The following is a 20,137-nucleotide window of genomic DNA, read 5'->3' on the forward strand; positions in this document are numbered from 1 at the left end:
GTGGGGCTCTCGGGTTTCACCCGCGTCGGGAGGGGCAGGAGGCGGGGCGGAGGTGGGCAGGGCTGGGGCGGGGCTAACCGGGCCGGGGCGGGGTTATGGGCAGGGCTAACCGGGCCGGGGCGGGTTCAGGGGCGGGTTCAGGGGCGGGCCGGGGGCGGGGCGAAGCGGCCCCGCGCTCCCTACCCCGGCTCCCCGCGCAGCTCTACTCGCCGGGAAGGCAGCGCCGGCGGCGGCTGCTCTCCTTGCGCTGGCTCCCGCGCGCTTTGCTCCCGCTGCGGGTGGGCTCCGAAGCACCCTGCCGTCCGCGGCCCCGAGCCCAGCGGCGGCCCCCCACCACCCTCCACTTCCTTTCGGCGGGGGGACGCCCCGGCCCTTGTGGCTCATCCCAGGGGCTCCCCTCTCCCCGCTCCACCCGGAGACCTCCCTGCGGAGCTTGCTGGAGCACCCAACTTTGCCTCCTCGCCCGTCGTCCCCGCTGGGCGCGAACCTGCTCACCTCAGGTCCGGCCGTGAGCCCGGGGACGGTGCGCACTGGGCTCGAGCTGGCGCACCCCCGCTCCAGCCCAGAGCTCAGCGAGTTGGGGGTAACTCTAGGGAAGTGGCGGCGGGCGGCGGCGGCTGCTGCCTGGACTTCCTTCGCGGGCGCTGAAGAAGACCCTCGCAGACACTCTTGATCCCCCCGGGCGCCGGATGACTGGCACGGGGAACGCGCCTTGCACCTGGTGAGCGACCCCCGCACCCCGCCCCGTCCTCGCGTGGTCGTAGCTGCAGCCGCGAGCCAGCCGCGTTGGGGGGCCAGGACTCGGGGGCGGCAGTGGTCGGCGCGTGGGTCGTGTGGATCTCGGGAAGGTCGCTCTGTAGGCTCGTGGGACACAGTCCGGGGGTTGCACTTGCGGGATCGGACTACCCAATGCGGGGCGGCGTGGGGAGGCAACCACAGTTGAGCAGGTTCGCGGGCTGGAAGTTTGAGTCTCCGCCTTTGCCGAGGTTTGAGCGTGCAGAGGGAAAGAGGGGGAGCTACCCGGTGGGCCCCCTGGCGGGGGGGAGAGAGGGCACCCCTCCTAACACCTCCTTAAGGTGCGCAGCGGAGGTAGCTGCACGCACCCAGCGCGTGTCCGGGCTCGCGCCGTAAGGAGCTGAGGGCAGGGTCCCGGTGGCCGTCACTTCGCAGTGCCTGCCTGGCGCAAGGTTTTCTGGTCGAGTTGACTGGGGCTCTACGACGCCCGCGAGAAACCAGGAGGCGGTGGCCTTAACTCCTCTGAGCGCTGTTGATAAGCAGGGAGGGAGACTGAGGCTGGCGGCTGCCCCGGTCGCCGCGGCCGGGGAGGTATAGAGGCCCCGGGAGCCGCCGGCCCGATGGGGGCGGCATCTCTCCCGCCGCCCCACCACTTCGCATCCCCTCCTGGCTCAGGATTTCGGGCTTGAGAGGCGGATCCGGGCGCCGAAGGGAGGATGCGCGGGGGAGCCGCGGCCGAAGAGGGGTCTCCCGGGATCGCTCGCCGCCGCGGCGCCGGGTGCCAGGCCTAGCGCGGTCAGATCCCGGCTCCCCGGGCTTTGGCGGGAAGCGCGTTCACCTCGCCCTCCCCTCGCTTTGTACCTGGATGCGGCTGGCTGTTTAGAGTTGGGGTTGAACTTTTCCTGCACTTGCGACGTCCCGGGGACCCCCGGTAGGGGGCGCCGAGAGCGAGCGCTGGAAGAGGGCCTGAGGATGCTGGCTGGTTGGGAAGGCTTCCTCTGTGCGCGGTGAGTGGATGGGGGTCCCGGTGAGCAAAGCACAGGACCAGGCGGATCTTGCTATCATTTCCTAGAGGCGGAGGGTGGCTGGGTAGGTGATCTGTAGACCAGGGAAGGAGCTGTCAGCCTTGTTAGAAGGGATAGGAAAGGTGGTCAACAAACTCAGGTCCTTTAAATAGAAAGACTCCTTCCAGAGACAAATGCATCCCTGTAAACTCTTCCTGTTTGTGCGTCTGCCTTCCTCCCCCCTGACCTTTGTATTTACCCAGAAAGAAATGGGAATCGGGTGAAGAGAATGTGAGTTATGTTTAATATTGACATGAAGTTCTCCTCCAGGAGCAGATTAGTGAAAACGCCAGGAGTTACAAATGATTGTTGCATCATTTTTTTTTAAAATTAAGGTTTATGTTGAATCTTGTTTTTAAGAAAAGCAATTGTATGTCACAATCAGCTTATCCGGAAGGGCCCTGATGGCCAAGTTTGCAATCAACAGATATGTTATTAATTACAGAATTAGTCTTTCCTAAGGAGACCCAGAAAGACAAAATCAGACTTTACCAGGGAAGATTTTAACACCTAATTAGGATTGCTAAATTAATTGCTGGTTAATGCCACTTCCATTATAGAAGAGAGGGCAGAGTTTATCCTGCACTATTTTGAGTGACCAAGTTCAAGCAGATAATAGCTTAACTTGTGTACCATTTAAATAACTTTTCCTCTATGTCTGTGTTTACCCTAGAGGAAACAGTGATTTTGTACACCCAAAGATTTTTTCCTTGTTTGTCTTAAATGAAAATAGCAGTCTGAAGTGCAACTGCTTGGGCCACTTGAAATAGATTTCTTTTTCCTTAAGTTTCTTTCTTGTGGAAACTTTGCCATGATATAGCAGCTCATCCATGGTGCTACACTGATCATGCTAATTCTCTGCATACTCATGGAACCCTTGGGGTGATGAGCTGGTACCCACTTTTCCATGCTTTTACATTCTTTGCTTAACAGGGAGAAGATAGATGATACTAATCATTTTATGTCTTTTACAAATTACACTAACTTAATCGGTTGTTTTAATGTCAAGCAGCTGTGAGATTCCTGCTGCAAGTAAAGCCTTTGGTCTCCTGGGTGGTAAAGCTTGTTTTTGTCCAAAACTTGATAAAAATAAACTTGTGCTCTTCACTGCTGGTCTCCTTTTAAGATGATTCTTCTCCATTTCTGGATAGTATGAAACATAGAAATGTGTAGTGTAGTGGCTGTTAAAAGATGTTGGCCAGTGCATGATAAGTGGGTGCATATTCCCATAAACTTTTGCTTATGTTTTAGAGTTTGTAGACCTTCTGAATCCCCAGCCACGGCTTTGTAGCAAGAAATCTTGTTCACATTAGACTCTTGATGGGATATATTAAAACCCACTGACTCTTCTATGTGTTGTATGCAAATTGCTCAAGAGATGCCAGCTCCTTGGGACTCTGTCCTTTGCTCCTGATACTAGGGAGAACTGCTTAGCCGAACCATTACATAGTTTTTATTAACTTGGTGATTATTTTTGATGATTCCAAATGTCTGTTTTTGTTGTTATAAAGTCACTGAAATGGAGGCGTTCCTTCTGATACACATACCGGAAAGTGGGGGAGAGGAAATTCCCCTCCTTCATTAAATGTCCAGCAGAGGTCTAAAGGCATCCCATTATATAAACAAGTAATCAACAACTCCAGAGTTAACTAAGAGTAGGACCTAATCCATAAGAAGAGGTTTGGATTACAAATCCTACAGTTTGTGAGACAGAACAAATTAATTAGTTTATACTATTTCAGAGTCAAGGAATCCATTTTTGGAGTACTCTGTGTACAAGTGTTTGAGCAAAGTTCCACATCCTGCAATAAATCCTCCATAATTCTTGATTCTAAAATTATACTATATTTGTGTTTTAAAATGCTTCTGAAATTGTTGCTATAGTTACACAGACAAGTTGCTTAGGGTATAATTTTAACACCAAGGTGATACATTTTTACATTTGGAATGAAATAATTTTTAAAAGGTAAGCTACAGTGTCTAACAAATTTCAGTTACACCCAAGTGCAAAACGTGTGTGTGGAACCTTGTCCATTTCTGCCCACCGGCATCTTTGTACATTTATACGGAGAAAGTCAACTCTTTTCTTGAGTCTTAAGATGAGAACAAGTAATCACTTTGAAGTTGTTTGTACTTGTCTTTGTGTACTGTTGTTAACATAGATATTTTCACATATGTCCCTGGCAGCCTTTTAAAATTGAGATGCAGAAGTTTTGTTGAAAATTACTGGTTTTTATCGCTCTATTTGCTGCCTTGTAGAAATGATCAGTCATAGATAGGTGGCAACCTGAGGTTTCTAATTCCTGCATATATTGGTAGCATCTTAAAGATTAAATTCAACAAGTGAGGAGTGGCCAGCTCATTGGGAAGCTGTTTGAAGAAGCAGCTTTTGGTGTGCTTGATAAAGATGTCACTGACTTCTGTGATGAATTTATCAGGTACTGGTTATCCAGATTACACAGAATCAATTTCTAATGGCAAGAAAAAAGAAAAATTAAAGCAAACTGGAATATATATAGACAAACTTGTTTTGATTCAGAATTTATACCAAACAGAACAAAGCAAATGAAAACTTGATCCAAGAGAAGGTCCGGTATAACAATTAAGTTATTGTTATGTACTGGCATTGACACAATCTTTTTCATCTAAAGGTTCTAGATCTAGGGCAACTTGGCTCTGAATTTCACAGAGTATTCTGAAGCAACTTCAAAGCCAAGCTATAGGTCCCTGGGGCGTGACATTTAAAATAGGATTAGCCCAATGGTGGGCTCAAGGAAACAGAAAATTTTCTCAGAGGAATTGCTGTTGTCTTTTTCTTTACTTTCTTTTATTGCCCAAGATTAATGGCTGTTTGACAAGAGCAAAGTTGAGCACTTTACTTCTCTTTCCTAAGTTTTAAAATGTATTAGTGTGGTACTGTTACATTTGGAAAAAATGAAATCATTCCATTCTTTACTCTCTTTTCCACCCCCTACATACACTCGAATTGGTTTCCTGATTAATACTGAAGAACACTAAACTTTTAAAAGAGAATAAATTTTTAGAGGGTAATTTCTTTGCTTTCTGGAAGGCCATGAACTCGCTAATCTTTATCTTCCCATCTGTCATTCTTTACTCACCATCTCTCTGGGAAATCGGCTACCCTAGGGTTCATATAGAATGATGAGGAGGTGCATATTGGAACAATTTTATTTTATGTTGCATTTTTATGTCCATTTGCGAGTAGATCACATTACTGCAATAGGTAATTCAATTACAGATATGTATGATAAATAACCAGGAGATGGATGCTATCAGAAGGCAATTCTCCTGGAGAAAATAATACTGTATTTGCTGAAATGTGAAATTAAATAAGTTCTAGGCAAGTGACAGTCAGGATTGAGCATGGCCAAATTATTCACAGGAAAAAGAGCCTCTTTCAATCAGTTCAAATTCACCCAACGTTTGGCAATGATACATGATATACTTATGCAAAGAAAAAGCAGAGTCAAAGAAAAGAAAGTAAAGCAATAAGAAAAATTCTGCTAAGCTGTGTCCTGTGAATTGTCTGCAGAAACATAGGGTGATTAGTGCCTGGCTGTTAACTTCCTAGAACAGATGTGTTCCTCACCAACTGACCCCCAGTACAATTCTTTACAAAGAGCTTCCCTTTCTGTAAAGAAAACCGGAGATGTGACCTGTCTCAGGGAGCTAAACTCAGTCAGCCACCAAGGATGGAGCTGCCCGCTGCCAGGATTTCGCCGGGACCCGGTGCCAAGCTAGTGCTCCGGATGGAGGCCAGGGACATTTATGGCTGTACAGGCTGCAGCCAAATGGGCTTTAGCATCACAACTGGCTGCTGTGATTTCCTTTTGCAATTACAGGGCCCAGATTTAGATCTGCCGTAAAACTTTACTGATTGTAAAGCTGAGAACATTGTTTGTAACTGGTGCGGCATAAAGCAAAAATAATCCCTTGGGATGCTAACCTCCTTTTGTTCAACGGACGTTGCCATGAAGCCATTGTTCATGCCAGTTGACGTGCAAGTCAGAACGGGAGGAGAAGTTACTTCTGAGACACCCATTGAGTCAGTTCCTCAGTATGTGCTAGCTGTGAACTTGACTTTGGGAGCCTTAGTTCTGGGAAAGCTGGGAGGAATAGTTACCAGGAGCCTGGGCTCTGATAGACTGCTTGCTTAACTGGGCAGGGCACTTAGGATGGCAGCAGAGAGGTCCCCAGGGGACAACCTGCCCGCTGGGCTGGAGTAATGGTGATGGTAGCTGGCTTCCAGGCCATCTGGCGAGGGGTGGTGAGGGCAGGCCCCAAGTTTGGGCCTGGAGGACAGGTCGAGGGGACAGTCTTGATGCAATGAGAGAAGCAAGCCAGCCAGACTGGCTGCCCACCAGGTGTGGGTACCATGCTGGCAGGTGGCTGCTGCTAATGTGCAGGAAGAGCCAGGGGGCCTGGGCCCTGCAGTGGGCTGGAATCTGTTCCTGGTTGGAGGCATTAGCGCCTGAGCTCATCCAAGCACCCTGTGTGATCCTGGTCCTGCCGACGTGACTCAGTCCCACCACTGTCTCCTCCTCCTGACCCCAGCCCCTTTGGCCTCTGTGTATTCTATTCCTTCTGTTTGGAAAGCTTCCCCCACCGCCCCACCCACCACTTGCCTGGGCAGCTCATGGCTTCCAGATCTGGCCTCTTGGAGGGCTTTCACTCAAGTGTCCCATCTTCAGAAAGGCATCGTCACATCATACTAGTTAGGACACCATCCTCTCCCTCTTTCCTCTCTTCCTCAGCCTCCTCTTTTTCTCTTCGTAGCTTTTTGCTCCAACCCAACATACTGTATTGGCTTAAAGTCTTTAACCAACTTTGGAGCTTCAGAGCAAGACAATACTGCCCCTAGTGAATCTGTGTTTAGAAGAGCACCTGGCACACAGGCTGCCCTGGGTTCAGGTATGTGGTGAGTGAGTGAATGGGAAAATGCCTTTATGTGGTATGTAAATAGTACAGTCTGCGATAGTGTCCTGGATAAAAGCTATGGGTTAAAACTTTGGGGGCCAACCGTGGAAGCTAAAAACTATTTACGGGGAGAAAAGTGTTTTGGATACTCCCAAACTGATTTATTGACATCGTCTTGAAATACAGATGTCTGTGAGCCAAGGACCGTGAGCTTCGTATTTCCTGTACAGGGCTGTTTGCCCAGTTGTAAATGCTTGTTCAATGAGTCTGTGACCTTGCTGGACTGGGAGATTAGCATAAAACACTTTGTGTGTATTCTAATAGTTTATGTATATTAAAACATAAAAAAGTGTAATTCAGGGCTGTTTATTTACTGAGAATAGCAGTCCTTCCCACTGCCACCCACAGGCACAAAAATTCCAGGCACTGTATTGTATCCTCATGACATTTTCACACATTACAGAGACTTTTCGAAATTCCAGAAAAAGTTTAGAACTGTGGAAGCCTTTCTTCTTGCATTGCTGAGATGAGGCCCATGAGCCCTGTCATTTAGTTGGATTTATAGATTTAATAAGCTGAAACAGATGAGTGGATAAACAGAGTGTGGTCCAGCCATACAATGGGCTACTATTCGACAATCAAATGAATGAACTTTTGATATGGGCCGCACTGAGTGTGAACTTTAAAACATTATGCTTTGTGAAAGAAGTCAGTCCCAAAAGACTGCGTGCTGTGATTCCTTTAATGTGAAATGTCTAGAGCAGGTAAACCTGTGAAAACAGAAAGCAGATTTGAAGTTATCTGGGATTGGGGCTGGGGATTGGAAGAAACTGCTAATGGGCAGCTGGGGTTTTTCAGGGAGATGGAAATATTCTAAAACTGGATAATGGGGACAGGCACACAACATGTGCCTTTACTAAAAATCATCGAATTGTACACAAATGGTATGTAATCTATGCCTCAGTGAAGTTGTGTAGTTCCATCTTGATGCTGCTAAATCACTTCAGTCTTGTCCGACTCTGTGTGACCCCATAGACAGCAGCCCACCAGGCTCCCCTGCCCCTGGGATTCTCCAGTCAAGAACACTTAGCACTGAAGAAATCCAAAACCTCAAAATGCAAGAGGTACGTAAGATAGTGACAATAATTTATAATGTTCTGAGTGGTTACAACGTACCAAAACATTTTATCCACTTAAAAGAAAAAAGAGTTCTGGGGCATACTCTCTAAAGAGTTCTTTGAACCACCCATGGCCTAAACAAATCCTGGTGTGTTTCCTGGGAATTGTGTCTGTGTTTCCAGGATTTTCACAAAGCCCAGCGCTGACGCCACCAGATGCTGAGTGAGCAGCATCTCTTTGATCCCCAGGCACTTCCTGGGAAGTGTATCAGAGCTGTGATCTCTGTCCTGAAAACAAGTAAACCCAGGTTGTTTCCAGATGAGACCCGGAACCAAGTCGAATCAATTAAACTCATCTGACCCCTGGGCTACTCAGTGTTTGCTGCACAACAGTTTCCAGTTGTCTATTGAGGATACTTTTGCCAGTTTTAAAAAATTTTTTGGTGTTATTTATTATTATTATTATTATTTTTGGCTGTACTGGGTTTTCATTGTAGTGCACAGGCTTCTTATTGAGGTGGCTTCTCTTGTTGGGGTGCACAGGCTCCAGGCGCGTGGGCTTCAGTTCAGTTCAGTCACTCAGTCCTGTCCAACTCTTTGCAACCCCATGGACTGCAGCATGCCAGGCCGCCCTGTCCATCACCAACTCCTGGGGTTTACTCAAATTCATGCCCATTGAGTCAGCGATGCCATCCAGCCATCTCATCTTCTGTCGTCCCCTTCTCCTCCTGCCTTCAATCTTTCCCAGCATCAGGGTCTTTTCCAGTGAGTCTTTTCTTCACATCAGGTTGCCAAAGTATTGGCCACAATCACAAGAAACTAATCAAACTGATCAGATGGAGCACAGGATTGTCTAACTCAATGAAACCATGAGACATGCCGGCTAGGGCCTTCCAAGATGGATGGGTCATGGTGGAGAGCTCTGACAAGACGTGATCCCCTGGCGTGGCAAGCCGCTTCAGCGTTCTTGCCTTGAGAGCCCCATGGACAGTATGAAAAGAGCTTCAGTAGCCGTGACTCGTGGACCCTGGAGCATGGGCTCAGTAGCTGGGCTCACGGGCTTAGCTGCTTCAGAACATGTGGAATCCTCCCGGACTGGACATCCAACCCGTGTCCCCTGCGTTGGCAGGTAGATTCCTTCCCACAGCGCCACCAGGGAAATCCTCTTCTGCTAGTTTTATTGGTACATGGGCATCGCTCTGGGTGGCGGTGGGGGGGCGGGTGGAGAATCTTGGAAAACGCACCATCTCCTGGTCTCTTTAGGGCTGCAGGGTCTGGAACTCCAGAGCGTGGCTCTGCTCACCAAAGAGCACTGCTTTCCCGGGATGGGGCAAAGTGCGTGGTACCTGCTTCTGTATCCTTGTTCACCTAGCAGAGCATCTGCTTCCGCTGGTGAGGTTGTTTCTAACAGCCAGAGCTGGTGGCAGGATGCAGGTTTTTGAGTGCCCAGAGCTGAAACAGTTAAACTGGAGAGGGCCCTTTTTCCCCATCAGAAGAGTCATTAGAATCATTTCTGGCTCTTTCCCTTCTGCTTTGACACATTCTGCAGTTAAAGCACAAGCTGAGATTCGGTTATGGGCAGAGGTACATATGAATTGCCTGTAATTTCCTTGCTCTTCGACTATTGTCCCTGGATGGGAGTGTCTTTAGCTCTTTCCTCTTGTTTATGGCAACTTCCATCTGTTTAGTGTCTGAGAATCCTCTCTGCCTCCTGCCTCGGGGCTTGCTTGGCTTTCTCTTGGGCGCCTTACCCTCCCCACACCAGTTGGTTTCCACATGGTGACTTTCCGTGGGAGTGTTTACTTTGGCAAAAAGATGGTCCCGGCTCCAGATACACTGGGCAGGAGATGGCCGGCTTTCAGAGCTAATATGCCTCTTTGCATCAGTGGTGAAGTATTGCTCTCCAGTCCTGGGATGGTTCGGGCAGGTGCTTGTAAAGAACGTCTAATTTCTTCAGCCCTTGTAGTGGTCATATGCAGAAATTGAGATGGACAAGAGTTTTAAATTCTAGGGCAATAGTTTTATTGACCTCTTACCAGTGTAATTTCTGACTTGCTCATTCTGAGTTTGCCTCCTCCCAAACTGGCAGCCTAACTTACACACAAATGAAGAGTAAAATTTATAAAATGACCATGTTTTTCTGTTACCAACCCTAAATTATTACTCACCCTTGGTGAGTAGTGAGGAGTTCTTTATGAGATTGCATTAATATTTCCTTCTGCTTATTAGGTGGCAAAGGAGTGGGTGACATTTATATTTTGATGTCACTTTTGGTGGCTTTAATTGGTCAATAAAGTACTGTTTAGGTGGGTACTTTTGGTAGTTATTTTCTTTCATTTGCAATGAGCTAATGTTCTCCATATTTTAAGGGTAACTAGTTAAGCATTTGGAGAAGGCAATGACACCCCACTCCAGTACTTTTGCCTGGAAAATCCCATGGATGGAGGAGCCTGGTAGGCTGCAGTCCATGAGGTCGCTAACAGTTGGACACAACTGAGCAACTTCACTTTCACTTTTCACTTTCATGCATTGGAGAAGGGAATGGCAACCCACTCCAGTGTTATTGCTTGGAGAATCCCAGGGACAGAGGAGCCTGGTAGGAGGCCGTCTATGGGGTCTCACAGAGTCAGACACGACTGAAGCACCTTAGCAGCAGCAGCAGCAGTTAAGCATTCAATTAAAGAGATTGACTGGTTACATGATGAGAGAAATTTCCATCTTGCTAGGACAGAGAATTAGTTTGGAAACACAAGGAATAAGAAAATGATGCCATTTTTCTCTTGATTTAAGACCTCCTTTTAGAATCATTGTTGATTTGTATTGGATCTGAGAATTGGAGTTGATCGTAATTAAAGCAAGATGTAGTGTTACATACAGAATTCTGTGAAGACATTGCCCTAAGTGGGAAAAATGTATTAGACCATTAGTTTTGATGATTTTAAAAATTTTTTCCTAACCATTTCTTTTCCTGAAAAGTGTCCAGATGCTAAGATCAAATACTCATTTCGGACAGTCTAGCGTGTACCGGATCCTACCTTTGTTGGGTGGTTGGATCACAGAGAAGAGCCTGGAATGTTTACTTTACAGCCTGGAATGTTACCATTGCAACCCCTTGTGTCTGCTGACACCTCCTCCTGCTGTCCTTGTTCTGAAGTTTAAACTTGAAGGGTTTTTGACAATACATCAGGGAAAGAAAACTTCTTTAATGTTTGAGCTAGAAGTTAAAGTCGGGCACTTTATTTATTAAGTTTAATATTTCTGGGCTATAAGTAGAGAAGAAATATCATGTTTGACGGAGCTGGGGTCCAGCCTGCAGATGTTGAAACTTTGCCTGAGGTAAGGTGACCAGATGTCCAATATGGAAAGGAGCTTGCTTTACCATGGTTTCTTGTTCTTTCTGATGAAAGAGAGGACTGTTGCTCCTCCAGTATCCGCTGATGATCTTTTTACTCGCCCCCCACACTCCCAATCAGAGGGATTCTTCGGAGGTCCCTCCTCATCGTGATTTTTCTCTGGTCAATTTCTCTGCTAACCCAGCTGCCTTTTTAGTAATGCATTTCTCCTTCACCACTAAGTTCTGAGCTGAGCTTGAGACTTCTGATCGGCCCTAAGTTTCTAACAAGGAAGGCCCAGCTCACTCTCTGGCCCTCCTGCCCTGTCAGCTCCTGCCCCCGTGGGAAGGGAGCTGCCAGGCTTTGTCCAGACAGTGGCAACTTCAGTGCTTGGCTCTGAGCTCCGGGGGTTCCGAGCCCCAGCTGGATGATATATCAGAGGTGTCATCAACGGGCATCCCTCGTAGCTCAGTCCATAAGGAATCTGCCTGCATCACAGGAGACCCAGGTTTGATCCATGGGTTGGTAAGATCCCCTGAAGAAGGAAATGGCAGCCCACTCCAGTACTCTCGCCTGGAGAATCCCACGGACAGAGGAGCCTGGTGGGCTGAAGTCCATGGGGTCGCAAGAGTCGGACATGACTTAGTGACTAAACCACCATCGATGGACACCTCTTTTGCTCAGCCTTGTTCCTGGGCTGGTTCATGTTGGCTCATGAGGTCAGTCCTTCTCTAGGTCAATTATAAGTATGACGGGAATATGGTGGTGATTTAGTTCCGTCCCTTCTTTAGTTTCACATCTGATGGTGCTCTCGAGCTGGGAGAAGCAGGCATCAGTTTATTAGGTGAGAGAAGCCCTTGTGAGAAGGCAGTGGGGGCTTCTCCACCCCTCAGCCTTTCGTCTTGATGGTGGCGGTTGGAAGCCTTGGAGCTATGCCTCTCAAGGTCCTCCCTCCTTTCCACATGGAACTCTCACTTCCTTGGCCTCTGGTCACAAAGTTGGTGCCAGGAAAAGTGGGGATACCTGAACATAGGTGTTTGAGGTGACTGTCTTTCCCACTCTGCCTGTCTACCCTTACTTCCTTTACAGTGCACATCAGAAACCAGTGCAAGTGCCTTCTGTGAATGGAATTTGTGCAGTGGTTGGGGGTGGGCCTGGTGGGGTGGTGACAGGAGGGCCCAGGAGCCCTGCACGTCTAGCCAGTGGCTTATTGGCTGTCAAGGCTTTCCAAGCCGACTCCCAAGTCAGGCCTGCAGCCAAATTTACTTTCCTCTGTCAGCTGTGATGGAATTCCTAGGTCCTATCGCCAGCTTGTGAAAAGAAATCATTCAGGAAACTGCAAGCTGGCAAGTAAGAATTGCAAAGGTTCATTCACTCAAAAGCTGATGCCTGCAAATGTTATTTAACTTGGAACAATTTCTCTGGGCCCACCAGCTGGGGTTCCATCTCCCTGAGGTTTGTGTTGGTGCAGAGGAAAGCCCTTGGGGAAGGGCAATGGTAGGCATCTTAGTAGACACGCCCCAGAGATGGTACCGGCTGAAGGACTTTCTGGATGTCTCCACCTCACTCATCCCTGATCCAGGCATTGTTCAGTAAGGTCCATTTCTTTCAAACTCCATGGAGTAAATAACAGTGCCTGGACTTCAGCTGCTAAAACTCTAAAACCCAGTTAGGACTGTAGAGTCAGGTTTCACAGTGGTCAGATCCCCTGTCAATTCAAATACCTTGAAGACACTTGTAAAAAGAGTGTCTGTCAGTGAATTAATTGTTTTTTTGAAGGAGGCTCAAGAAAGTCAATGCTTTCAACTTGGACCATGGCTACAGGGGAGACTGACTTGCTAACCTGGGGAGGAGTAGCATACCTTACGTCTTTGATTAGGAAGAAGAGTACTTCCCAGTGTCTACAGAGTATTTAAAAAAGGCTTCTTTTTCTCGTATAATGAAAATAATAACAGAAGATCAAGCACTCCAGATACAATTTATTTGTGCTTGATTTATAATATTTATAATATTATAAATTATAAATTTATTATATTTATATAATTTAATAATTAATAATAATTCAATAATTTAAATATTATGATATTTATAATATTCTTTTTTCTCTTTCTGACTTACTTTACTCTGTATGACAGTTTCTAGGTCCACCCATATCTTTACCAATGCCCTGGTTTCATTTGTGTGTGTTTTTTTTTTATGGTGAGTATTCCACTGTATATATGTCGCACATCTTCTTTACCCATCTGGTGATGGACATTTAGGTTGCTTCCTTGTCCAGGCTGTTGTGAATAGCGCTGCCGTGAACAATGGGGTACATGTGTCTTTTTGAATTATGATTTTTCTCAGGGTACATGCCCAGTTATGGGATTGCTGAATCATATGGCAGCTCTATTTTCAGTTTTGTGAACTGCTGTCCATAATGGCTATACCAACCTACATTCCCATCAACAGTGTAGGAGGGTTCCCTTTTCTATACACCTGCTCCAGCATTTATTGTTTGGAGACGTTTTGACGATGGTCATGCTGACCAGTGCAAGGTGATACCTCATTTGGGCCCTGAAAAGTGAAAGTGAAGTCACTCAGTCATGTCTGACTTTTGGGGACCCCATGGGCTGCAGGCTACCAGGTTCCTCCTCCAATGGGATTTTCCAGGCAGGAGTACTGGAGTGGGTTGCCGTTTCCTTCTCCAGGGGATCTTCCCAACCTAGGAATTGAACCTGGGTCTCCCACATTGCAGGCAGACACTTTACTGTCTGAGCCACCGGGGAAGACAATATATACACTACCATGTGTAAAATAGATAGCTAGTCGGAAGCTTCTGTATAGCACAGGGAACTCAGCTTGGTGTTTGGCAATGACCTAAAAGGGTAAGATCAAGGGGCGGGAGGGAGGATGAGGAGGGAGGGGATATATGTTTACCTACAGCTGATTCACTTCGTTTGTTGTATGGCAGAAACTAACACAACATGGTAAAGGAATTATTCTCCTATAGAAAAGAACTATGTTAGATTTCTTTGCTTGGGTTTGTAGATGGGACTAGTATGAGCTTTGGAGTGACTGTGAGAAGAACAAGCCAGATAAATATGCTTCATTTGATCTCTGGGATCCTGAGTTCTTTGGTGATCTTTCAGAAAAAATTGCAATTTTTATTCTTACGGTCAATGACTTTGCTGTTTTACATTAAGAGGGAAGAGAGTATTGTGACCTCTCAGCTAGTGAGTGGATTGGAGGGGAGACTCAGCCAGGTGCACATCTCATGCCATGCTTTTCCAGAGTTTCAACCAGATCTTTGTCCTCTACCAAAACGCTCAGCTCCGCTGGTGCGTTGGTTTGGGGTCCCCATGATGAAGGGGCATAGAATGGAAAAGGTTGCCCAGTCTGCCCCTTGGAGTGGGTCCATTGAGGTTGTGCCCATGAAACAAGGCTATGAGCTCACCCCCAGTGGTCTGTCCCTTAGAGTCTCTTTAACTACTGGTGGTAGTGTGTGAACTTTAATCCAACTTTTGGATCTGCCGCTAAATGCCTTTCAGTGGGCTTTTAATTTTTTGTTTTTAAATGAAAAGTGTATGTTCCCAGAAGAACTGGCTTTGGGACCCAGATTTTCCTCCTGGAGGTTGTTGGAGACAGGGCTAAGTGGGAAGAATAAAAATCGTGATTGTAGGCTTGGCAAAAACATTGTTGGAGGCTTGGCAAAAATCATCATTAAGAGGCCCAGACAAAGGGCACACTTAGTGCATGGCTGAGGCTGGGCATTGATGTGTGTGGCCCTGAGGGCCAAGTGCCCTTTGTGGTTCTTTAATTGCACTTTTGAGTGAACAACCAGTCTAATGAAGCCTTGAAAACTAGTCAAAAGCAGGCCAGGGAAGAATGCTTGGTTGAAAGAGTATGGGAACCCTCGTGTTTATCTCTGTTACTCTACAGGGGAGTGCTACCCTTTCTATTTTCTTTTCTTTTTTCTATTGGAGTATAGTTAATTAACAATGCGTTAGTTTCAGGTGTACAGCGAAGTACAGTTAAACATATACATGTATCTCTTCTTTTTCAAATTCTTCTTGTCTCATTTAGGTCATTACAGAATACTGAGCAGGGTTCCCTGCCCCAGGGCTTCCCTGGGGACTAGGATGGGAAAGAATCTGCCTGCAATGTGGGAGACCTGGTTTCAATCCTTGGGTTGGGAAGATCCCCTGAAGAAGGGAATGGAATTTACCCGAGTATTCTTGCCTGGGGAATCCCATGGACGGAGGAGCCTCGTGGCTACAGTCCACAGGGTCGCAAAGAGTTGGATGTTGCTGAGCACGAGATTTTAAAAAGCCCCCGTGAAGCACACCATCAGCGCCAGTCAGGTTCATTCCTGTATCTTTCCTCTATGTAGGAAGAAAACGATTTGTAGCCGTATTTCTGTCAAAGAGTTAGGCATACACTTTAAAGAATTGGTTGAAAGCAAAAGGAATTCATATAAAGACATAACTAGAGGTACACATGAAACATAAAATATACATGTTTGAAATGCTTGACTTTTCTGAGCAATCGGGAGGTTGTTAGCTGTTTCCTTTTCCCACTTCAACTTTCATATGATTAATGGGGTTTGTTTAATTAAATGTTCCACATTTACCTGGAGTGGAGGCCCAGGGAGTGTTCTGAAAATAGTATCAATTGTTTTCTATTGATCTACAATATGCAATATGGTTTGCTTATCTTGAGAGAAAAGGCATTCAGTTTTATATTAATAATCTGTTTCAGATTATTTAACTGTTAGTTCTAAGGTGAAAAATCTATTTAAAACATCCTCTGGACCTCCTGAAAAGTTCCCTCTCATGAAATACTCCTTTACTGCATTCCAGGGGAAGAAGCTGGTTTTAAAAAGAGAAGCACACTTCTGTGACCACCACAGTAGGTTGAAATGTGCCGAGGGGTAGCTGGGCTATTTTTAGCAAGTTCCAACGTATCCTGTGGTGGCTGATGTCCAATGATCCAAAATTAGGCATGGGATCTTGGCCACCACAATGTCTGGGACTCAGCCGATCAGTATGCTCAACATCTTTGAATTGTCAGCCTAAATCTACCACTAGGATTGATTGCTTTGGTCAAACAATACATCATTCTTTGCAGAAAACAAAAGCATTACCTCTCCTTGTGAGCTAAAAGATCAGAAGCCTTGGAATTACAGGCTAGGCAAGGTAGGTACTGAATAAAATTGGGAACACATTCAGGCTTTTGGAAGATGACCGTCTTGGTGATGAAGACAGTGAAATACCTAACAGGGACATTTTTATTTTATTCTGTTGGTGGGGGCATGAAAAAGAACAGCTGAGATTTTTTTTTCCTCTTCTGCTTTGTTTACATAAAAAGAAGGTCAAAGGAGAAGGCTGATGGGGACCCTCAAGGCAGAAAAAGCTTGGTCTTTCATCTGTAGAAAAAAGGGGTGATACAGTTACCTTCTGGAAAAGGTCTCTTCTTACACATGGTGCCCCCAATCATTCTAGAGACAGATGACCAGTTCACTTTGAAAGAATTATATTTACGTTTCTCCATGCCTAGAAAAATGCTTCCTTGTTAAATACACACTCAGCATACAATTATCCTTTGCTGTGTTCATTGATTACTTTTTTTCCCCAAAGGTTTTTCTGTTTGCTTGTAAAGTAATCCATAGTTGACAGAGGATGGTCTAATTTTTAATAGCTTTATTCTGACAAATCCTTTCTGTTGTCTTAATTTAAAGTGACATGGCAAATGGGAGGTGGATTTGATTCAAAGGAAGGGAAATGCACTTGGTTGGAGCACACTGTCTTATGTGTTGACTATCGATTGCCTGCTAATTGATATAACCGTTCCATAGGATTCCAGAATTTAGAGGACACAGTTGAAACTGTCCACTGCGTCTCTCTGTCTGCAAGCAGGGCCCATTCTGAGCCCTCATGGACAAATCATGATCTGTTATGTTCTTAAAGAGGGAGGTACCTTGGGGCTTCTGTTATAACTCGGGCCATTGGTTTTCACTGTGGTCCAACTCCAGAGGAGCACTGGGTGAAGGGTGACATTTGGTCATCCAGGAAGTGTTTTCCAGAAACTTCCTCTCTGTCCGACACCAGGCCCTGCTCTGGGAATACAGTGAGTGTAGGACAGAGAGGGTTTCTCTTCTCTTGGTCCTGGTTTTCCAGTTGGATATTCCTCGCCGTTGCAAGGCTGCCATTTTTCTCTGGTGTTCTTTAAGAAAACTTGCAGGATGCTTCAAATGCTATTAAACCTTGAGGATTGCCTAGAACCTCTAGCCGGAACGGGGTGACTGTGGGTGGAAGACTTGGGCGTTGGAGCATTTGGAACAGCGTGCTCTGGTCTCCACGCCCTGGCAGAGCTTCCTTCCTTGGGCTAGAGGGACCTGAGGGGTTTGGAAGATGCTCTCCTAACACAAACACCTGATGGTACTCATTCCAGGGCCCTGGGGAGGACCCTCCACCTGGGGTGTGGAGATGCACCCATCAGCACAGATATAGCCCAGACACGTGCCTTCTGATGCTCTCTGGGAGCAGAGAGGGCCTGACACCCAGAAATGCCTTCGGGATGACTAAGGGGAAGATGGAACTGTCCACAGTCTTATCTTTAGGACCTTAGAGAGGTCTGCAGTCATCTCTGTGGGATGGCTCGGAGATCTTCCTCATCAGGGCTGGAGGTCGAATGATTTAGCCCTGTGTATGATTTGGATAAAGGGGTTTATGTCACTGGCTTCAAACGTGGGACAGATTTCTTGGTGGTTTTCTTAGAGACAGAAATCACATAATCCACCTTTGTTGCAGGGCTGTCATTTCCAGTGTCTAGTACGCTCTGCAGCCAGGATAAGAAAGGAACCTGACCTTTCCTGAAATAGAAGAGCCTTGGGATGTGGAGAGGGCGATTGGCAATGGAGCAGAGTTAGATTACTAAGCTGCCTAAGACCCACTCCTGCCCACCCTTCCCAGGGATGCTCGCACTCTCCGCCTGTCTCTCTCTCTGATTTCCTAGCCCCTTAGCATAGCATCCGGGTTTATGCAAACTCCTTCAAAGAGGGGTCCCAGCCTGTTGGTCAAGATCCCTAGCTAGACTGTGGTCGCTGGAGAGCATCATTTCTCTCTTCCACGAGCCTTCTTCCCTGTATCCCAGGAGTTCCCTTTCTCTGAGTCGAGCCATCATTGGTGGTCCTCAGAGGTCAGAATGCCAGTGCCTATTTAAATCATTCAGGTTTTGTGCTAGCCTGCTCCATCCACCAGTTCTCATTGCAGAGGTGTTTGTGACCCAGGAGAATGAACTCACTCACTTCTCTTTTCTTCCTTTTGTCTTTTACAGAACCCTGAAAGAACAGCACCTTGTGTGGGGATAAATGTGGGCCAGTATCTCAGAAATAAAAAAAAGAGACTATTATAAAGGAGTCCTTTTCTCCGCCCCCACCCCCCACCCCGGGATGTTGTTTGAGACTTAAAGAGTTTATCAGTGATGTGTGTTGTTTCCTTTTGGATGGTTCGTTTGGATAAAGGTGTTGATGGTATAATTATCCATCAAATTATATACAGCTGTGAAAGTCTCCAGACGTAAAAAAATGTGGCTGTTGGTTTTAATCGGAGAAAGCAATGGCACCCCACTCCACTACTCTTGCCTGGAAAATCCCATGGACGGAGGAGCCTGGAAGGCTGCAGTCCATGGGGTCACTGAGGGTTGGACACGACTGAGCGACTTCACTTTCACTTTTCACTTTCATGCATTGGAGAAGGAAATGGCAACCCACTCCAGTGTTCTTGCCTGGAGAATCCCAGGGATGGGGGAGCCTGGTGGGCTGCCGTCTATGGGATCTCACAGAGTCGGACATGACTGAAGCGACTTAGCAGCAGCTGGTCTAAATGGGAGTATCTGAGCTCTCCTTGGGTCACCTATGATACTGTGTGAACATGACTTTTTATTTACACATGTGGTGGGGACTTCCCTGGTGGTCTAGTGGTTAAGAATTCGCCTGCCAGTTCAGGGGACACAGGTTCAATCCCTGGCCTGGGAAGATCTCACATGCCACAGAGCAACTACTGAACCTGTGCCCTAGAGCCTGCGCTCTGCAACAGGAGAAGCCACCGCAATGAGAAGCTGCACGCCATAACTCGCCAAAGCGAGAGGGCAGCAATAAAGGCCCAGTGCAGCCAAGAAAAAATCACATAGTCTGTCTTTCATGGTGTAGCCCAACACAGCAAAGAACCACCAACGTGCTTTTGATATAATCTCCAGAAACAGTCTCATTTAAGAGAAGCACAAGCTGGAATCAAAATTGCAGGGAGAAATATCAATAATCTCAGACACACAGATGACACCACCCTTATGGCAGAAAGTGAAGAGGAACTAAAGAGCCTCTTGGTGAAAGTGAAAGAGGAGAGTGAAAAAGATGGCTTAAAACTCAACATGCAAGAAACTAAGATCATGGCATCTGGTTCCATCACTTCATGGCAAATAGATGGGGAAACAATGGCAACAGTGACAGACTTTATTTTCTTGGGCTCCAAAATCACTGCAGATGGTGACTGCAGCCATGAAATTAAAAGACACTTGCTCCTTGGAAGAAAAGCTACAATAAACCTAGACAGTATTTTAAAAAGCAGACACTGGGATGGCCCAGAGGGATGGTACGGGGAGGGAGGTGGGAGGAGGGTTCAGGATGGGGAACACAGGTATACCCATGGTGGATTCATGTTGATGTATGGCAAAACCAATACAATATTGTAAACTAATTAGCCTCTAATTAAAATAAATGAATTTATATTAAAAAACAAAAAGCAGAGACATTATTTTTCCAACAAAGGTCCCTCTAGTCAAATCTATGGCTTTTCCGGTAGTCATGTATGGATGTGAGAGTTGGACTATGAAGAAAGCTGAGTGCTGATTAACTGATGCCTTTGAACTGTGGTGTTGGAGAAGACTCTTGAGAATCCCTTGGAAAGCAAGG

The 20,137-nt window shown here is 46.5% G+C and overlaps 1 protein-coding gene across 1 annotated transcript in view; it reads left to right on the forward strand.

Annotated features, from left to right (window-relative positions):
- Nucleotides 1-662: 662 nt before the first annotated feature.
- Nucleotides 663-20,137, forward strand: part of SEMA5A (semaphorin 5A) — a 549,084-nt gene continuing 529,609 nt past the window's right edge. The window contains exon 1 of the mRNA XM_068990538.1: nt 663-721. The gene's annotated coding sequence lies outside the window, so the exon portion shown is untranslated. The remainder of the gene's footprint in view (nt 722-20,137) is intronic.

The sequence above is a fragment of the Capricornis sumatraensis genome, chromosome 18, assembly GCF_032405125.1.
Source record: "Capricornis sumatraensis isolate serow.1 chromosome 18, serow.2, whole genome shotgun sequence".
NCBI classification, from domain to species: Eukaryota; Metazoa; Chordata; class Mammalia; order Artiodactyla; family Bovidae; genus Capricornis; species Capricornis sumatraensis.